Genomic DNA, 15,806 nt, shown 5'->3' with positions numbered 1-15,806 from the left:
GAGAATAGTATGGAGGTTCCTCAAAAAACTAAAAATAGAACTACCATACAACCCAGCAATCCCACTGCTTGGTATATACCCTGAGAAAACCATAATTCAGAAAGAGTCATGTACCACAATGTTCATTGCAGAACTATTTACAATAGCCGGGACATGGAAGCAACCTAAGTGTCCATTGACAGATGAATGGATAAAGAAGATCTGGCACATATATACAATGGAATATTCCTCAGCCGTAAAAAGAAATGAAATTGAGTTATTTTTAGTGAGGTGGATGGATCTAGAGTCTGTCATACAAAGTGAAGTAAGTCAGAAAGAGAAAAACAAATACCATATGCTAACACATATATATGGAAACTTTAAAAAAAAAATGGTTCTGAAGAACCTGGGGCAGGACAGGAATAAAGACACAGATGTAGAGGACCTGAGGACACGGGCAGGAGGAAGGGTGAGCTGGGCTGAAGTGAGAGAGTGGCATGGACATATATACACTACCAGTGTAAAATAGATAGCTTGTGGGAAGCAGCTGCATAGCACAGGGAGATCATCTGGGTGCTTTGTGACCACCCGGAGGGGTGGGATAGGGAGAGTGGGAGGGAGATGCAAGAGGAGGTATGGGGATATATGAATATGTATACCTGATTCACTTTGTTATAAAAAATTCACTTTGTTATAAAGAAACTAACACACCATTGTAAAGCAATTATACTCCAATAAAAATTTAAAAAAAAAAGAAAAAAGAGCCCAAGTCAATAAAATCGGAAGTGAAAAAGGACAAGTTACACCTGATACCACATAAATACGAAGGATCATAAGAGACTACCACTAACAATATATGCCTATAAATTGGGCAACCTAGAAGAAATGAACAGATTTCTAGAAACATACAACCTTCCAAGACTGAACCAGGAAGAAAGAGAAAATATGAACAGACCAATTACCAGTAATGGAAAAATATGTGTAGTGTAATTTTTAAGAGTAATTTTTAATATTTGTACTTTTTGACTTTATAAATATTTTACAATTTGGATTAATATGGAATTGAGCCCTATATATAGTTTACATGTACTCATTTGATAACTTTCTGGAGATCATTTAAAATGTTTTTGACTATTTCAAGTGCCCAAACTAGCCATGTTTAAAAATAAAACAAAATTATTTTTAATTAAAAAAAAATTTGTCTATAAACCTAATTGGTCATTGATTCAGCCTCAAATTAGTCATCAACCATTTTTTTGACCCATATCTTTAGTCATTTATCTTTGGCTTCAAAACATTTTTACTTTTGCTAATATAAAAGTATTCTTCACCTAAATAGTTATCTAATGTAATATGTTGTCAGTGCTTACAAGGCCCCATCTTTTTACTTCTTTGGAAGCAGCCTTTCATGGTAGAATGTTTTTTCCTACCATTCCAATGAATTTTATTCTTTAAAATAGCATATGGGTGGAGCTATTAAATGAGTAAGTCATGAAGTAAAGAAAAATAAAATGCATTTATTTAGGAATAATATGAGCACTGAACTTTCTTACTCCCTTCGCTATCACCTTCTTCTTTTTGCTGTTTTTCTCCCCTAATGTGCCATTTGCCTGTGTGGTTTTTTGGGTTTTTTTCCTTGTTCATTGGCAACTCAGAGCTATTTGTTGAATTTCAGTTTGTGCTCGCCTCCTTTCCTTCATCAAATCCTTATTGAGGGTTTACTATGTTCCAGGCATTGTGATAGAGGATAAAGAAGAAACAGGTATTATTCCTGCCTTCATGGGGCTTACATACAAAACACAATTCTCTCTCTCTTCTCTACATCAGAACTAGCCTTGTTTTTGCAGGGAAGTTACTTGCACTAAGATGTAAATGGATGGCAAAATATGAAATTTAAATTATCTACTACAGTGCTTAGGAATGGGCAAAGCATTAGCTCAAAGGGATCATTCTCCCTTTGCATGAGGTTCCATGCAAATCATCAGGTTCCATGATTTGCATGAGGTTCCATGCAAATCATCAGGCAAATGGTAAGTAGAGTTTAGATGTGCTTTCCCAACAACTGTTAAATTGACTGCAATATGTGCTACCAACATGGAGGGACAACTTGGTGGTTAGATCAATAATACCTTTTGTTTACTGAGTGAAAAACCATGGAGACATCAAAGAAAATCAGTTAAGGAAATAAGATCCCTGTCCATCGTCCTGATAAGACCATCTGTTAAAATTTCAAGAAGGATAATGGTTCCTTAGTCTATCACTACACTTCTGTTATTTGTATTTCATAGAAATTGGCATTTTGAGGAGAGCAGTATTAGAGAAGTCAATAATTTTAAAAATCATTTTTGACAAAGAAACAACTTTAAAATTTATTTTAGATAATGCATGAGTTTTCTTTTTAATTAACTCTCATAACATTGTTTTAATAGTTCTAACAAGTAGCTAACCATTATTCCATGTTATAGTATTTTCTTTAAATTCTTTCTACTCTATTTTTACTTCCCTCTAATTTGTTTTCAGATTCTAAAACTTAATATGTTTCTCTCAATTCCATCAAAATTAAAATTGTGATCTTTCATATTCACTAAACTTTTTTCTTTTTTTATTTATTCCTTTGTTTTAAAAATTTTACCCAAGAACTATATGCAACACATTTTGTTAAAGAGGATTGAAATAGTATAGAAGCATGCAGACAGAATAAGTGAAGCTTATTTTATTGTCAGTCTTGTCATTGAGTACCATTATAATTTTCTTTCAACATATCTTCTGAAAAATTATATAATTCAGCCATATACCAGTTCAAAATTCTCTAAGCATAGCACAGGGAGATCAGCTCAGTGCTCTGTGATGACCTACAAGGGTCGGATAGAGAAGGTGGGAGGGAGACTCAAGAGAGAGGGGATATGTGGACATGTGTATGCATATGACTGATTCACTTTGGTGTACAACAGAAACTAACACAGTATTGTGAAGCAATTATACTCCAGTAAATACCTATTAAAAAAATTCTCTAAGCTGATTTCAGAGTATGCATAATTCAGTATTTCTGAAGAGTATGAAGAGTTTTAGAAATTTAACATACTATGTAATAAAGTGCATTTTCACTTAAAGGCAAAGGTAAATAGTGCAGTAATTTATACCAGTGGATTGTCAGTGTTGATTAATTACTATTTTACTAAAATATTGTATTCGCCTTTAAACATTGTAGTCACTATAGATAATTACTGAAAGAAACTTGGTTATTGTATATATCCTGGCCTCTTGTGAAATAGATTTTGGATTCTAGGGTTTGATAACAGTATTCTCCTAATTTTCATTAGGTGATTTACCCAATGACTTTTGAGGTTCTTTTTTGTCCTTTGATATTTTTGTTTTTGATTTACTGTGTACCTTAAATATTCAAACTTTTACAGGAAGAATTAGCCTTTTATTTCCCCAAAGTCTTAAAATTTAGCAGGAAATTAAAGATTTTGGTTGGCACGTATGTCTTAATTAGGGACTATTAATGCGAATACAGGTGAGGAAGGGGGAAGTGGTTCTGAGTGTATTTTCTTTTCCCTCGGAATCCTGAAAACCCATGGAGGGGGAAAGTGGTAATAACAATTGCTTTGGAGTCTATCTGGATTAGTTTCCTATTGCTGTGTAACAAATTAAAACAAATTTAGTAGCTTAAAACAACACCCATTTATTATCTCATAATTTCTATAAATCATAAGTCTGAGGGGACTCAACTGGGTTCTCTGTTCTAGGTCTGAGATGACTGAAATTAAGGTGTCTGTCACACTGGGCTTTTATGTAGTGGTCCTAGGGAAGAATTCACTTTCAAGCTCTTTCAGGTTGTTGGGGAGAATTCATTTCCTTCCTTTCAGTTATAGAGGACTGAGGTCTCTGTTTTCTTGCTGGCTGTCAGCTGGGGTGTGCTCTCTGCTCCTAGAGGCTGCCCACATCACTTCTCACGTGGCCTCTCCTTCTGCAAACGTGCATGTTGAAGCGTTCTCTGCTTTAACTCTCTGACCTCCTCTTCTGCCACCAGCCAGAGAAGCACTCTAATTTGAAAGGCTTATGAGGCTGGGTCAGTCCCAATTTTAAGCTAATCGTGCCATGTAGCACAATCACGGAAGAGATTTCTCATCACTTTCGTAGGTTACAGGGATGCAGGTTTGGAATCTGAGAGATTTTTAGAATTCTGCCTACGATATCACTTCAAAAAATAGCATCAGTCTTCATAATAGGTCACTCATAACCAGTGAGCTGGGGGAAGCATATAACTCACATATGAAAGGCCATTAAGGAGGCCTAAACGTTAAAATGAGATTTTTGCTGCAAAGGATATATGGTGAGATTACTATGTTTGGGCAGTCTGGATGGGCAGACTCAGTCTTATACAGAATTCATTTCTCTCCCAAACAAATGCATAATTTCAATATAATCCAATCAAAACATCAAACAGGGTTTTCTTAAAGTTGAAAAGCTAATTCTAAAGTTCATGGAAGAGATTATAGAAAAGAAAAGCTGTGAAGGACTTGTTCTACGAATCTTATAAAATACTACAAAGCTATAGTAATAAAAACTGAGTGGTAACAGACCAGGAGTAAATAAACAGATCCATGTATAAATGAGAACTTAGTTCATGATAAATATACCCTTTCAAATTAAAAAAAAGATAATGCAGTAAATGGTGTTTATCTTAATACCCCAAATAGATTGTAGAACTAATCAGTTTTAAAACTGCAAAACCAATAGAAACAAAATCAGGAGACTATTTTTTCATAATCTTAAAAAGGGGAAGATCGTCTTACGTAGAATATAAAACATCACAAGGCTTATAGGAAAGGCGTTGATATATTTGGCCAAGTAATAGTTAATAAACACCATAGAAAGAGTTAAAGGAAAAATATATATTAAATAAATTGGAGTAAAAATTTCATCATGTTTAACAAGATCCTGTAAATCATTAAGGGAAGACAAGCAATGCAATAGATAAATGGACATAAGATATGAATAGACTATTCACACAACATGGGAAACCAATGGCCAGTAAACATATGGAGAGGATCAACTCTATAGAATGTTTGATTAAAAACTAGATCTATTCCTTCTTTATAGCACTTTTTTTATAATAGAAAAAAAGTAGCCTGAATATTCATAAATAGTGGAATGGTTAAGTAAGTTTTATCTATACTATAGCATACTATGAAACCAATAAAAATAGTTGTACATGCATGTACACACAGACACAAATACATACACACTTGAAAAGAGCTCCAAGATGTATTGTTAAGAACAGTAAGTAGCAGGAAAACACGTTATCTGTCACCTGGTTCATATATGTACTATTGAACAAAAAGGTATTTTATCAGATACATAAAATGTTCAGCTGTGTATTTTCCCTTATATTTAGGTTGGGCCCTGTGGCATATTCTGGATAGTAGTTGGTGAGTGTATTATTTGTGAGTCAAGGCATTTAGGAGCTATGATGCCACCTCTACAATCTTTAGCTCCTCTAAGGCTGCATCAGGATGACACAACTACAAAGTGGTAGAGCCTTGTTAATCAGAGTCTCTAAAGTGACCGTGTGGATCAGGACCTCCTGTGTACCCTCCGTTAGATGAGTAACTTAGGAGTTAAAGCACTGAGATTTGGGGGCTGTTTGTTGTTGCAGTTGGTGCTAACTCTTCTGCTCCTGGCTAGCACAGAGACAAAAATGCACATGAAGGTGAATTTATTGGTAAGACGTTGGAGGACTGCGTGCTGTCCTATGGTTGGTTAATCAGGTTGGTTAGTCATTATGTCCAGGAACAGGAATAGCCGGAAGTGAGTGTGAGCATAAAGCAGGAGGCAATCACATTTTACTCTGATTTTCTTTTTGTTTGAATCATATGCAACTGTATTTATGTATAAATTTTATTATGAAAATATTAGGATAAGTAAAATAAAATATTGCTAAAAAGTAGGTGATATGCCAAGTTTGCTTCAAAATTAACTTGACCCTTGATATGGTAGTATTACGGCTACTACTCATTTTGTTTAGGAGTTTAGGTAACTAATAAGTTGATACAATGAAGTAACTAATTGTTTCAATTCATGTATGAAATAAGTTTGCTAAAGTGGAAAGTCTTTTGGTGAGACTCTCATTATTAAAGAGCATGATTTATAGCATATGATATGTAGTATAGTATTTTTAATTTTCAGTCCTTTGCAGACTGCTTAATGATTTTGCTTTTTCCGAAGTCCACTATATAGTTATTTTTTACTTAGCCAGTTTTCTGTAAAATTACTTAAATGAATTCATTTAATAAGGAGTACCTTATATTTCTACCAGAAATGAAAAACTAGTATCCCTTGACATAAATGGAAGATAAACATAAAATTAAATACAGTAAAAATGAAATAATATTACGTGATTTGGCTAACTGCTTTTGCTTGACAACACCCAACACTGGGGCCTACTTTCCTTTAAAAAGTGAGATTGTTAGCTTCAGAGGTGGTAAAGATTGAGACCTTCTCCTTGACCTATCAGAATGCTTTAAAAATAATTGAAAATGGAACAGATTCTTAGGATATGGTTCATAGTTATTTACTCTCTTGCCTGTGTATCACCAATGTCATTAATCCCACACTTGGGGAAACACTGGTATTATAGGAAGAATTCTAGGATTGGATTCAGAATACCTAGCATCATTGCTACCTGTCACTTACCATGTCTTTGGGTTGTCACTATGTCTTTGTACTTATGTCACTGTTTATAAAATGGGGGCAAAAATGCCTACCATCTTTAATTCATCTCAGAATTTTTGTGAGGAACAAATGAAATAATATTGTATATCACTATTAATAATAGTTTTAGTAGTAGTTTAACAATAGTATATAACTAAGGAATTCTGTTATTTTAAGTTACAGTGCTTTGACTACCAACACATAAGTTTAATAATTCATTCTCTTAGTTCCGTGTACTCCACCCCAAGGGAGTCAGCATCTCTCTTGCAAATATGCTTCATTACCATAGACACTGGGAGCACGTATGAATCTGCATCTATGCCTTCTCACCAGGGAAGACATTTAAAGTGCATACTCTGATGGTCAGTCTAGAGTTGCAAAATGTATTTTATGCATAGCTAGATCTTCTGATGTGCTGCTTACATTTATTGATATTTTAAGTTTCTATAGTTTGATTTATTACTAGAGAGACTAGAGAAGCCTCCTATTCTAAAGACTTGTCCTAATACCGCAGCAAGATTGGAATACTGAGCTCATTTGCTCTTTCTGGTAACCGGAGTGTTGTTTAGTAAATTTCTTCCCCCAGAAATTATTACTTAGTTTAGTAGAATCTTAGTATTGGTCTGTCCTGCTGGACCCCAAGGGGAATAATGTTTAAGACAGTGTTATAATCATGACAAAAAATGTCCCTCACTTGTAGGAAGTAGTTGTAACTTTGTTCTTTTTGACTCACGAAAATGGCTTTATATATATTTTATGTAATATCTATCAAATTTGTCATTGAGAAATCCTTATAAACTAAATCTATTCTGAGTCACATCCCTGCTACCAAAAACACTTCCCCTCTTGCCTTTGGAAACTTGCTTCACCTTTTCCAGTTAGCTCCTGCTCTTTGATGTTAATCAGGTATTTTTTGGGAGATAGATGGTAGGCAGGTAGGGATGATTTATTGAACTCATTCACTCCCAATTGATTCCCTCATTTTCATATGGTCAGAAGTGCAAGAAAATGAGCCAGGACCTTAATCACTACATTATTAGCCTTCATATGACTCTACTTGAAGTCCAAGTGTAGCAGTAATGTTTACACTTTCATAATAACTTCTAGTTGCCTATAGCAATCACATAGTTTTAGTAAATAATTCCTATACATTTCATGCTTACCTCTGGCCCTGTTGAAGAAGCAGAGTTTGTGATGTTTGTTGGATTTGAATGTGCTAGAAGCATCATTTATTTACATAAAGTCTACTATGAGAAAAGTATATCCAAAAATCTGAGTGTTTCTGAAAAAAAATAATGGGAGAGCTACATAGTTTATAAGTGAGAGAGTTAACTAACACAGGGACAGTGAGTGAATTTACAATGTAAATGAACAAATTCCTCTTTTACATAAAATGAACTCTGTCATTTCAATGAACAATATCCTGTTTTCCAACAGTTCACATTCATCACATTCTTTGAAGTGGAGGGCTACCAGTCTTAGAAGATTAAACAGGAATTTTGTAGTTATCACTGCATATCCCAGGAAGAACTTTGTAAATTAACATTAAAGATCTAGGGAAACGTCTTGTTCTTTCTCAGCAAACACAAGGAGAGACTTTAAGTAACATTTTTTTCTAACCTGTCCTGTCACTTAACCATGCTCTTTGTTCCCTGTGATCTTGTGATCATAATGTATAAACATCCGGTACCTGCAAATGACTTTCAGCGTTCAAAATATTTGTAGGATTCTTTGTTGGCAAGATTTATTAAAAAGTATTGTAATGTATAATTTACTTTACTTTTAACCAAGACTACAAAAATGGCTTTAGGTGTTGTTTGTTTTTTTTTTTTAAATACTTTCTTGCTTTAATCATCCAGAATATACTAGGAATAGGCTTGCCTTTTTTTTTTTTTTAAACATCTTTATTGGGGTATAATTGCTTTACAGTGGTGTGTTAGTTTCTGCTTTATAACAAAGTGAATCAGTTATACGTATACATATGTTCCCATATCTCTTGCGTCTCCCTCCCTCCCACCCTCCCTATCCCACCCCTCTAGGTGGTCACAAAGCACCGAGCTGATCTCCCTGTGCTATGCGGCTGCTTCCCACTAGCTATCTACCTTACGTTTGGTAGTGTATATATGTCCATGCCTCTCTCTCGCTTTGGGCTTTAGGTTTTTGATTTCTGTTCCCATAACCGTGCCTGTAAAGGAAATTAGTTTTCCCCTTATGCTCTTTTCTTTTGTTGCATCTTTTCTTCTAGCAACGCGTACTCACACTGTACTCATTGAACTTTTTGACTTATCTTTCCTCAATCCCTTCAATTCCCTACAGTTTTACTGGTCAAGAAATATTGAATTAGTTCCGTTCCTTCTCTTTTCTCACAAGGTGGCTTTTCTAATTAACTCTCTGCTGCTACCCTGGATGTCTTACTTCCCCCCTGCCCTTTTATTAATAGCTGTTCCAGTGTAGATCCTTTTCCTTCTGCTTCACTTTTGGTCAGTCCCATAGCAGCCTCTAACATAGCTGTTCTAATATCCCATGTTTTTAATCTGCTAAGAGCTCTTTCATATCTCTTGTGAGTCTATTAAAGTTATCTTAATGCAGTTTTTGACAGTTCTCAGTACTAAGGTTTGAAATGTTTTGTGCCAATCACGTGTGTAAGGAATGCTTTTATACAAGAAAGGCAATGAAGATCTTGACATAATAAAGACACTTTTACAAAGAGATTAGTATTGTTCTTAGCTGACTAATAAGCTTAACAATTATAAATGATTTCATTTACTATTGAAAAGGATTTCTGTTTTGAAGTGTGATTCATTTTATTTTTCTTGAAGCACATCCAAAACAACATATTGTATAAATTTGTCCTGAAAATCTACTAACTGATTCTGTTGAACTAGCACATTTTCCTGTGGTACTCAGTTTGTTTTGGTATTCACTCCTTTTTATAAATAATAAGAATTATAAAAATTCACAAAAATAAGCAAATGCATTTGTAATACTACATTTGAATAGTAATAAGAGGTGCTTCCATTTAAATATGTATTAGTAAGATAGTGTTAAGTTGCTTAATTCATCTAGTGTATGAATGTAAATACATTGTTGCATATATTTATACTGGGGGATATTTTTTTTCCTTCAGATGCCAGAGAATGGATAAATTTCTTGTACAGAATGTTGTTATGGTTTGACTTCATTACCGCCAACATTCTGATATGTACTAGGTAGCCTTTTAGAAATTAGCCCAAGGTCATTTTTATTAAATGAACAGTTAATTGTAGAAATTGTTGATTATTTCTGTTAATTCCACCTTTGTCCATCTCTTTTCAGTTCATATTTTCACCACTTTGTTGTTTATTAAAATTCAAGTGGTGAAAAATATTTGTTCATTCTCTTAGGAAACACTTCTGAGAATTTATCCTGGGAAAGACAATGAAATTAAGGGAAAATTAATTTCCTATAGAGTTTATTTAATCATCTCCTTCCTTTCCCCTGAGGACTTGGATAGGGTAAGCAGTAAAATGTGACAGTTTATAGATTTCACAAAGATGGATGGAAAATACAGTTATTGGGAATAGTAATGACATGCCTACAGGATGCTAGTTTCCCCATATCTTTCAGCATTGCTAACCTGAGCAGTTCCTGCACTGCAGCATGGCAAATCAAATAAAAAATAAACTTTTTATAGATAACTATTTAGTAAATATTTGAATAGAACTTAATATTTAACATAAGGACAGTATAGAATAATATTTGAACAAATTTGAACCACAGTTAATTATTTTAGGAAAGAGAAAATAGCATGCAACTTCCTTTTAAATTTTTACCTTTGGTCTTTAATGATACATTAAAGGCCATTAAAAGTAATCACATCAGTTCAGTTTGGAATAATAAGCATTCCTTCGTTTTTGTTTTTGGTTTTGCTTCTTAATGAATACACATCCACATTTAGAAGATACTATAAACTTCACAAATATTCACTGGGCATTTCCTTTGCTAGGTGCAGGGCATTATTTAATATTGAGCAATAAATATAGTGTGTTTACACTGTGTTGGGTCTTTGAGAATATATCACAATATAAAAAATGCTCGACGTGTGCACTTCCATCCTGTGACTGGATTTGTAAGTCTCAATAAAGTTACTCTGTATACATAGCTCTCTTCCTGGATCCGAATAATTTTAATTTGAGGTAGAAAGGAGCATTTCTGTGGCTCTCCAATGCACGCTTACTAATAATAGAGCCCTACTGTCCCCTCCCCCCCCACAAAGGAAAGAAAATCAAATAACCCTCAACTAAAATCTAAATAAAAGACTGAAGGACTTTAACTTTTAATTGTTGAAATGATACATGTGTACATAAGGTAGTTATTTTTCCTTTCTCCTTTCTTTTTTACCCCTCTTTTACTTCCTTCGCTATCATTATACCCTTGAAAGAATACTTTCTCAAATTACAGGCAATTCCATCTCTCATCACTGAATTCTTTCAAAGGCCCCTTTGGCCCAGTTTCTAATGATTAGTCGACAAACCATACTTACTGGATAATAATGAAAATAGTGTTACCTCCAAAATATGCTATAATTCAGTATTTTTAGTGTTTTTCTAGTTTCTATTTAAGTAAATAGGTCTTCTGTTTACTTCATCAGTTCCTTAACTTGGTAGATAATGCAAAGAATTTTGCCCTATTTTTATGCTGTGCTGTAAAGTCTCAGTGTAATCAAGAGACATATTTATATATTGATGTCCTAGATGAGTTAGCCAGCATCTATCCAGAATTCTTTTCCAAGATTCTTGACACTTTCTGAGTTTCATTTCTACTTTAATTACAGAATCTCATGATTTGAAGGAACCCTTGATGAACATTTATTGTGCATATTTATGGCTGAAGCCAAGTGGGATGTAAAGATGAAAATTACACAGATGTAGAAGACAAGATTCATATTTTGAAGTATTTAAGAATGTCTCTCATTATTCAAGGTGTATTATAATTATCATATATGCCTATGCCATGCTTTGTATTTATGTTTAATAGTTTTGGATTCTCACAAAAATTCTTTATGATAGAGTGGATACAATTTTTATTTTACACACAAAGAAATTATTACTTAAAGAAGTGAATTGACTATCCCAATATATAAACAGCAAGTGTCAGCATAAAGACTTAAAATCAGTTCTCCTGTTTCCAAATCAACTGAATATGCCACCACACCATATTGGCCCCCATGAAGGAAACCAATTAAGGACATTTGATTCTTTCCGTTTTTGCTTCATGTTATTTTGAAACTGTTCTTAGATGCAAAGACATATAAGATATATTATTTATTCTTGACAATTTTCTTGATGAAATTTCCCTCTTTATCTTTGGTAATATCGGTTGTCTTGAAGTCTACTTTGACTGATACTAATATAACCAGTCTTTCTTGTGATTGGTGTTTGCAAAAGCCTGTCTTTTTATATCCTTTTATTTTTAACCTGTCTTTGTATATTTAAAATGTGTTCTGGTGGAGAGTATATAGTTAGGGTTTACATTTTTACCCATTATGACAGTCAAGATTTAAACTGAGTATAATTATAGATATGGTTGCATTTAATTCTAGCTTCTTGTTATTTTCTGTTTGTTCCATTTGTTCTTCTTTTATTTCCTCTATTTCTGCCTTCTATTGGATATACTGAGTGTTTTCTAGTATTGCATTTTATCTCCTCTATTGACTATCCTATTTTTTAATATGGTGTTTATATCTTTAATTGATCACAGCCTGTGTTCAAGTAATACTACACTACTTAACATATAAGAATTTACAAAAGTGTGTTTTCATTTCCCTCTCCTCTCTTTTGTGCTATTTTTGTCATACATACATTTCATTTCTACATATGTGGTAAGTAAACCCTGGTATACACATATTGCTATTTTTGCTTTACATAGGCAGTTATCTTTTATAGAAATTAAAAGATGAGAAAACAAACAAAAAACCCTTTACCTACGAAGTTACCATTTCTAGTGCTCCTCATTTCTTTGTATAGGTCCAGTTTTCCATCTGGTATTATTTTTCTTCAGTCCAAAGGGCTTCCTTTGTGGCTACCTTCACTGGACATCTGCTAGAGCAGGATGAATTCTCTCAGTTTTTGTCTGAGAAAGGATTTCCTCTTCATTTTTGAAGATATTTCACTGGTTGTAGGATTCTTGATTGAAATTTTCCTCTCACTGCTTTAAATACGTTGTTTGATTATCTTAGGCTTGCATTATTTTTGACTGGGAAGTTTTCAATCATTCTGATACCTGTTGCGTTGTACATAATGCGTCTGTTTTCTGTCTTGCTTAAAAATTTTTCTCCTTAATACGGGTTTTTAGCACTCTAATTATGGTGCACTTTGGCTTGGTTTTCTTTTTCTATACATTGGCATATGTTAAGCTTCTTACAATGTTTATAGTTTTAATAAAATTTGGATGTTTCTACCACTTTTTCTTCAAATATATTTTCTGTTCTTCTTCTTCTTCTGGGACTATAGTTATACTGTTTTAGACTACTTGATATTGTTCCATAGTTCATTGGTTCTCTATTCTTCATTATTTCCTTTTTTTTCTCTGTTCTTGAGATAGTTCTTACTGCTAGGTTTTCAACTTGACTTGTCTTTTCTTCTGCATTATGTAATCTGCTCTCAATTCCATTCAGCAAATTTTTCATTTCAGATACTGTATTTTTCAACTCTACAAATTTGACTTGGTTCGTTATAGCTTCTTTTTTTCTCATCATGTTTGTGTTTTCCTTTAAATCTTAAGTCTATTTAGAACAGCTGTTTTAATGTCTCTGTCTGCCATTTCATATCTTCCATTTCTAGATTTGTTTCTATTGATTGATTTTCTTCCTGGTTATATATCACATTTTTCTGCTTCTTCATGTGTCTAATAATTTTTTTTGAATGCTGGACATTATGGTTCTTATGGTTTTATATGTCTGGATTTTGATGTCTTCCTTTAAAAGTGTTAAATGTAGTTCTGTATAGGCAGTTACTTGTGGATATTATCAAGGCTTTTCTTTCAGATTTGTTAGGATGGACCTAAAGTAGTCTTTATTCTAGACCTAATTTAGCCCTTCTGCTAAGGCTCGCTCTGCCCTTCTGGTGTTTCTACAGAATGCCCTAGGTGTTCAATAAGGTCATGTCACTGTGGATGGTCAGAATTTGAGCATCTCTGCCCCCCTACACACGTGCAGCTTGTATTCAACATCAGACTCAAGGGGATCTCTGTGAACATTTCTGGATCTATTTCTCTGCTTAAGTTCCTTTCTGATACTGCCGCCAAACTTCAGGTGACTCAGCTTTCCCAAATTCAGTATCTGTCTCCTCACCTCAGTGAGATCATGATGCTCTGCTTTGTTTCTCCATTCTTGCTCTGCACTCTGATTACATCCAGGTCAAAAGCTAAGATCATTATAGGGTTCACATTACTTTTTTTCCTTCTTTTAAGGAACACAATCTTACGATACATTTTGTTGAATGACTGAAAACATTGTTTTACATATTTTGTCTACTTATCTACTTGTTTAGTTGGGGGGGAGGGCATTTCCAGTAGTATTTACTCCATCATGGCCAGAAGTGGAAATCCTTCCATATATCGAGTTATATATTTGATATAATAGATACAAGATATGAATTCATAAAGGATATTAGTCACATCATCTCTTCCATCTCATTTTTTTAAAATAAATTTATTTATTTATTTGTTTTTATTTTTGGCTCTGTTGGGTCTTCATTGCTGTGGGAGGGCTTTCTCTAGCCACAGAGATTGGGGGCTACTCTTCGTTGTGGTGCGCGGGCTTCTCATTGTGGTGGCTTCTCTTGTTGCGGAGCACGGGCTCTAGGCACGCGGGCTCAGTAGTTGTGGCTGGTGGGCTCTAGAGCACAGGCTCAGTAGTCGTGGCATATGGGCTTAGTTGCTCCGCGGCATGTGGGATCTTCCCAGACCAGGGATTGAACCCGTGTCCCCTGCATTGGCAGGTGGATTCTTAACCACTGCACCACCAGGGAAGCCCTCTTCCATCTCATTTAATGTCGCTCAGCAAAGTAACCATTTTTAGAAGTTTGGTGTGCCTCCTTCTATTTTCCTTTATATATTTAAGTACATTTGTATGCACATGTGCCCATGTATGCAGATATATACATAAATCAAATTACACTGTAGGTATTTTTCAGCAACATACTTTTTCACTTAGAATATGTTTTAGAGATCTTGCTATTAAAGTATGTATCAGTCTTACTTAATCTTTTAACATCAACCATGTATTCTACAGAATGGTTTCCTATATTTATTTAATTACTCTGCTTTTCACAGTCATTAAGGCTTTTCCTTCTAACTTCTTGCTCTTATAAACTGTATTTTTTAAAATAATATTGTACAGCAACTCTTCAGATGGTGAATGCTTCTGTAGAAGAAATCACAAAGATGTCAAATAGTTTGCCTGTTGCTTTCCTGAACAGTTTTTGCATATTTATATTACTCCTAAATAATAAGACCCAGGGGTTTTTAAAGAAATAGTTGATTTCAGATCTAGGACAGGAAATACAAGAGGTAGGTCTCGTCCATCTTATCATAACAGAAAGCATGGGAGTTAGAGAAAGATTACTGTAGTCATGTCAAAAGACACAGGATACAGTTTGAAGGGACTATCACTGGTCAAAGATGGGACAATTTTAGGGGAAAAAAGACTGCTGTGTTTAAAAAAATCAAATACAGTATGTTCAAAAGTTAAAAATCATAAGGATACAAGCAAAATCAAACTAAAAGCAACATTGGTCACCTTGGGGAGGGAGCTAGGGGGAAAAATCATTATTCTGAGTACTGATAAATAATGAATCATGCATTTATCCTGTTCTTCCTGTACAAACCTTATTTCAGAGTAAGCAAATACGAGTAAGAGGAATTCCTTTATAGAATTCTACTAATAAATGAAGAGGACATAACAGAATCAGATTACCATAAGATTGCAGCCTTTTATTAATTGAAATAATCCCTCTAAAAAATGATCATCAATGACTAGTGATATCCTCAGGTAAAACATGGATAGGAAACATTATAATCAGTGTATCCAACTGACAACACCTGAACCCCCGATCAAATAATATTGCAGA

General features: G+C 34.2%; 1 protein-coding gene across 4 annotated transcripts in view; it reads left to right on the top strand.

The window, feature by feature from the left end:
* The window catches only part of RFX3 (regulatory factor X3), a 289,839-nt gene that overhangs the window by 158,651 nt on the left and 115,382 nt on the right, over positions 1 to 15,806 (top strand). The gene's annotated exons all lie outside the window — the stretch shown is intronic.

The sequence above is a fragment of the Globicephala melas genome, chromosome 6, assembly GCF_963455315.2.
Source record: "Globicephala melas chromosome 6, mGloMel1.2, whole genome shotgun sequence".
NCBI lineage: Eukaryota > Metazoa > Chordata > Mammalia > Artiodactyla > Delphinidae > Globicephala > Globicephala melas.
The sequence above is the reverse complement of the archived record's forward strand: the minus strand, read 5'-3'. Positions and strand labels throughout refer to the sequence as shown.